Here is a 5,366-nt window from a genome sequence, read left to right as displayed (position 1 = left end):
GCCCTCGATTCCCGTCGTCTCCGGTTGAAGCTTTTGACAATGACGGATGTAGCATTATCAATCATCGGTTGCAGCTTTTAAATGTTGCGCAATGACCGACCCACTTTCTCGTCGCCGGTCGTAGCTTTTCTCGTTGCCGGTTGCAACGTCGTCGTCACCGGTCGTAGCTTTTCTCGTCACCGGTCGTAGCTTTTCTCGTCGCCGGTAGTAGCTTTTCTCGTCGCCGGTTGCAACATCACCGTCTCTGGTCATGGCTTTTCGTCTCCAACACCGGTGGCATCGGATGCGGCGGCGCGGAGGATTTGTTGAGGAGGTGGCGTGGGAGGCGGCGGCCTGCTCGCAGGAGGAGAAAAAGGGATCGCCCCCATGCTGACGGGAAGGGGAGGCCGGCGACTCCATGACGGCCTGCGGACGAGATCCGACAGGGGAGGCAAGCCGGCTTGGAGGAACAACGCGGATCTACCCGGAGGCGCTCAGTGAGGCAGCGGGCGAAGGCTGCAGTAGCCATGAATGAGCTGTGATGCTTTTTTTCTTTTTTAAAATAAAGAAGGAGAGAGATGAATGCACGTGCAAGAAAACGACCGGCCGAAGCGTTCGGCCGGTGCGCGGAACGCAAGCGTTGAAATAGCTGAGATTTTTTAATACCGGATTTTCGACCCATCCCAAAAAAATTTAAAAAAACTTGGCCTATATTGAGCAGATGATGCTCTTCATGCCGGCTAGACATGTGAGAATGGTATTGTCGGGACGCAGAGTAATTGATCCCGAGCACACAGGCTCTCGGAATCTATCTCGCTCGATACGTCGTCGCGATTCGCGTTACCTGACACACGTGACCAAGGCCGGGCCCAGCGGAGGACGTGGCAGAGATAAAGAAAAGGAGGAATCCTCCCGGGCGGTGGGGCAGAACGGGATTTCCGTTCCAGGCCGTGGCCGATTGGCGTCAGAGCCGTGACTCGAGTCCGCAGCCAATTCCTGATCCGTGGATCACTGTCCGTTAACGACGTCAATGGGCTGGAGTAAATGAACAAATGGGTAGGTGGATATGGTGGCTCCTTCCTCTCGCACCTGTCGGTCGGGTTCTATCGGGGCGGCTCGGTGGCGATAGCAGCAGTTCTAGGGTTCGAGAATCTCTGGCGCATGGAGTTCTTGATGCAGCCGTTCAACAGGTGCGAAATCTGCCCGTGTCTGCTCTTTCTGGTCTGCGATTTGGTTTTGCTAAAGTGGGGGATCTAAATCTTGAGCGCTCGCTGTGTGTGTGTGTGTGTGTGCGCGCGCGCAGTAGAACTCCGATTGAAGAGGTGACTGACAGCGATTTACCAATGGAACCGCTGCATCACCCTGTTAGATCGCCGCCCGGCGCTGAAGTGGCAGCTGCGAGTGCTTCAAGTGGCGGAGCGCAGATCTGTCCGGTGTCGGCGGTAGGATAAGCAGGGAGTGGAGATAAGCCAGAGGCTTCAGAAAACTCCATGGAGCAGATTGATTCAAAGACGCCTGGGTGTACACGAAGGTATGAACTTCAAAGCATACAAATTATTAGGAACATAAGGAAACCTACTTCAGAATGTATCTCTGTCGTTTGTTGTGCTACGAGGACAGAAGTAAAATTGATAAAATTGTGGGAAAGATATCTGTGGTTGCCATGATTGCATTGTGTGCAAGTGCAGGAGGGGTAGTCTGTGACAGAAATTGGAAACATTAGAATGAGCAAAGTCAGAATGCAGAAATGACATCTGAATATTTGTGTGGGAAAGAGGATGACTGGCAGCGAGTCATTGTTGAAACCGACCATAATTTGTGTGTTTGTATTTCAGAGTCAGGATCGGAGCTGCTGTGCCAGGTCGTGCCCCATGCCCAGGTAGGATCACAACATTGGAGAAATCAGTCCGCGCCTTTGCCGAGGCCCCTGGGGAGAATGTCATTGTACCGAAATTAGGGGTCACTTTTGATACCTGTATTCATGGGAGAAAGGATTTGGAATTCGATGTGGGAAGAGTAGGCTAAATGTCAATCGGACAAAATGCATGCAGGAGATAGGGTGTGGTTGTGCGGTCTGTTTGTTGAAACTTTTTACAATATGCATATCTTTTTTAGATTGTCTGCCCTTGTTTTGCTGAAAGTTGGTAGTATGAAATGGTTGCAGGCAAAGCCAATAGTGGAGAATACTTCATCCTGCCGGTGTGAACGTCCTGCTCTCTTAACTGAAATTCGGGATGTGGGGGCTGGTAGCGCCTGTCCTTCATTGGCACGGACAAGTGTTCAGCGTCTTGTGGTGATACTTGTTGAGCCGCGACATCACAACTGCCTGAGTCGGACATGATTACAGCCTGTAGATAATGTTGTCAGTGCTTAAGCAATGTAGTATCACATAGCGTGCGGTCCCTATGTCCAGTGATATCAGACATGCAAAATGCTATGCTTGATGTGTACGTAGGCATGCACTAGCAAAAATATTAAGAACAGAATGTATTCTGGACAAAGTAGTTCTGCCTCGAATCTGCATATGCATGCGCTCGTTTTTGCATTGACAGGGCTAAAAGGAAACAGATCCGTGTTCTGCTCTAAACAAAGCTTAGGATACTAGGAGTGATCTGTACTTTGCAATTCAGAACAATTCGAGATTTGCACAATTAAAATAAAATACGCATACACAGGATTCAGATCAGATCCACCCTCGCAAAACACAAAAAACAGCGGATTCATGTGTAGGTCACTTGCGGTGGTGGAGAGGCGGAGCACGCAGGAGCGTACCCGGCATAGCGTGAGCAGGGGATCCACTCCTGCGAGATTGCAGGTGCTTCTTCGGGTTGGGGAGGGTGGACAGGGGAGTAACTGAGATACGGCCGCCCGCTGGCTGTGCACGGCAGAGGTAGGTGCAAGTGATTTTGCAGGGCAGTGGTAAGTTTGATCTGCCGTCCGGCTATTCACAGTAACACCCTTAATAATTTTGACTCCCCATATCAACAAAATTAAATTAATACCGGGAACATAATTCATTACTGGCGAACATGCGTGATTACAAGGATTTAATTTAGCACCACAAGGATATCTGACGAACACGGCTGCACTAACCTATTCTCCTACCGACTAAGCAGATAGGCTATCTTGACTAGAACGGCTAACTTAAACACTCCGATCGTGATGTGGCCGCCGCTGCGCCTCCTGTGTTAACCCGAGCATGCCCGCTCCATGCCTGCTGCTCCGCTCGGCCATTCCGTGCAAGCTCGCCCCCGCGCCTCCACTCCTCCATTGGTTCGCCTGATCTAGCTCTCCGGTGCATGTAAGCTGCGGGCTGATGAGGGGCGGCTACAGAATCTGCAACAATCTGGTCACTCAGCTGAGCACGGTACTCCTCGGTCGACCTCATGTATCCACAGAGGAGCCCTCTCTACAAATCACAACAAATGAGGAAACCAAATGCATTAGAAACTAGAAATCCAACGCACAGGCTGCGAATCTGCGATCAGCAAAAATCAATTCTGGCTATAAAACCTACATCCCTATTGACTCACTTGTAGAAGCGACCAGCGTTTAATCCGCTGCGGGCAATCCAAGTGTAAATCCAGGCATGGCAGTCCTTGCATGGAAGAAGAGGCAAGATCTCGTCATGGCCTACCGACGAGGAAGATGCAGACATGGCTAGGAAGCGTTGGAGCTGCTGGCAATGGCTGGAGTGAGTTCTGGTGGAGCTGCAGATCTGGGTGAGCGGCCGGCTGGATGAAGGGGATTACGAAGAGGAGGAGCGCGTTCAAGAAGATTGGTAGCTCCAACGGCTGGGTACATTGAATGAAGTAGTGGGCGGCGTTAGTCTAGAATCGCGGCCGAACCGGCTCAATTCCTGAGCGTATTTCTGATCCGCGCCGAGGATTGCTGACGGAGTAACCATAACGCATCCCGACCTGTGGGCCAACGACCATAATAAAAAATCAGAAACCAAAAATTGAGCTGGACCCGCACTAACGCCGCTGAGCATCTCGATATAGCCCTGTGGTACTGATTCCGGGATCCTGTGAGCTCGGGCTCACAATAGTATTTTTCGGTATTGTCGGTTTGTCACTCAACATAGCTATCTTGAGCAGCAAAGAAGGATATACTTAACTCTTGGGCCCGCCTAACATGTTGAACATTCTATCTATCATTAGTTCATTTTTCTAATATCTTTAACGTTCTAAATGTGAAATCTGAACCTGCCGAGATGGGTTAACACACAACCAATGCGTCCAAATTTGGGTTGGGCGCCATAACTTTTAAGTCTTCCCGCGGTGTCCAGTGATTTCTCCATCCACATTCTCCAAAAGAAAAGGGAAAATTCACTACTTTTAAGTGGCCTAATAAATGCTATGTCGATTAAAGGTCATGGTTTTGAGAAAAGAGATGAGAATCAGACTTAAATATTTTGAAGGGTTTTAATCGGCTAAGAAAAAGACATGACCCGGTAATAGTTAGGATGCGACTAGGGCATAGGCCACATCATAGGTAGTGCACAAACCCCCTATGGCCTTCTTCTCACCTCTGAGACTACTCACCCCTATTTCCCCCCTCTTTGCCGACGATGCAAAAAGAGAAACGAGTAAAATTATATAGCTTTGAAGTACTATGGGTTTTAGCCGGCCTAGAGATATACTGGATCTAACAATTACACGACTAGGGCATGTGCCACTCAATAATCTATCTGCCATCCGAGTGTATACGGCATCGCATATGTCCTGTCGTCCACAACAGTCATGACGATGTTCTCCGAGAAGGAGGAGAGTCACTCTCTTCCCAGAGACCGCGAGCTCGCCATGCGGCAATTCCGGTATGTCTGTGCCGGTGACGAGCACCATCTGGTGAGTTGGGCGATGAGGTAGCTGATGTAGGCACCTTCCATCTCAAAGCAAGTCTTGATTAGGAGGGTCTGACTACCTCAAGCCCAGCGAGAACGCGGTCCTTCACACACGACTCACCATGGAAGTTGGTGAACACGATTTCGGCAGCCTGGTAGGCCAACACGGTGGCGAGGGAGAACGACGGCGAGAAGATCATCCCGGCGAGGCTCGCGTTTGACGTCATGGATTGTTGTTACACAATGGAAGGTTGGAAGCTTGGAACCCGCTGATGAGATCCACGGTTACAAACTGGGTCAAAGCTGCAGGTTCGCCGACGTGCGCCATGCATAATCAAGTTCGAGGTGTGCAAGACGTCGTTGGAGTAGTGCAGGCCGCACGGCAACTAGGAGACCGTGAGGCTCACCACCGAGAAGCTTGGAGTTGGAAGAACAGCCGTCGCGAGCTTCATGCTAATGTCGGGCATCCATGGATATTTCGGCCAATGTGCGCGATGTGCAGTATGGACGAGGCCGGGTGCAGCTGGGCGGAGGTCCAGAG

General features: G+C 50.5%; 1 long non-coding RNA gene across 1 annotated transcript; it reads left to right on the top strand.

The window, feature by feature from the left end:
* Positions 1-903: 903 nt before the first annotated feature.
* Positions 904-2,526, top strand: LOC125515982 (uncharacterized). The gene is made up of 4 exons (XR_007287197.2): positions 904-1,169; positions 1,283-1,510; positions 1,815-2,051; positions 2,144-2,526. It is a non-coding gene; the product is annotated as an uncharacterized LOC125515982 (long non-coding RNA).
* The last annotated feature ends 2,840 nt before the right edge of the window (positions 2,527-5,366 follow it).

This window comes from Triticum urartu, chromosome 6A (assembly GCF_056163025.1).
Source record: "Triticum urartu cultivar PI428250 chromosome 6A, HENAU_Tu73, whole genome shotgun sequence".
Lineage (NCBI taxonomy): Eukaryota > Viridiplantae > Streptophyta > Magnoliopsida > Poales > Poaceae > Triticum > Triticum urartu.
Note: the sequence above shows the minus strand (reverse complement) of the source record. Positions and strands in the feature narration are given on the sequence as shown.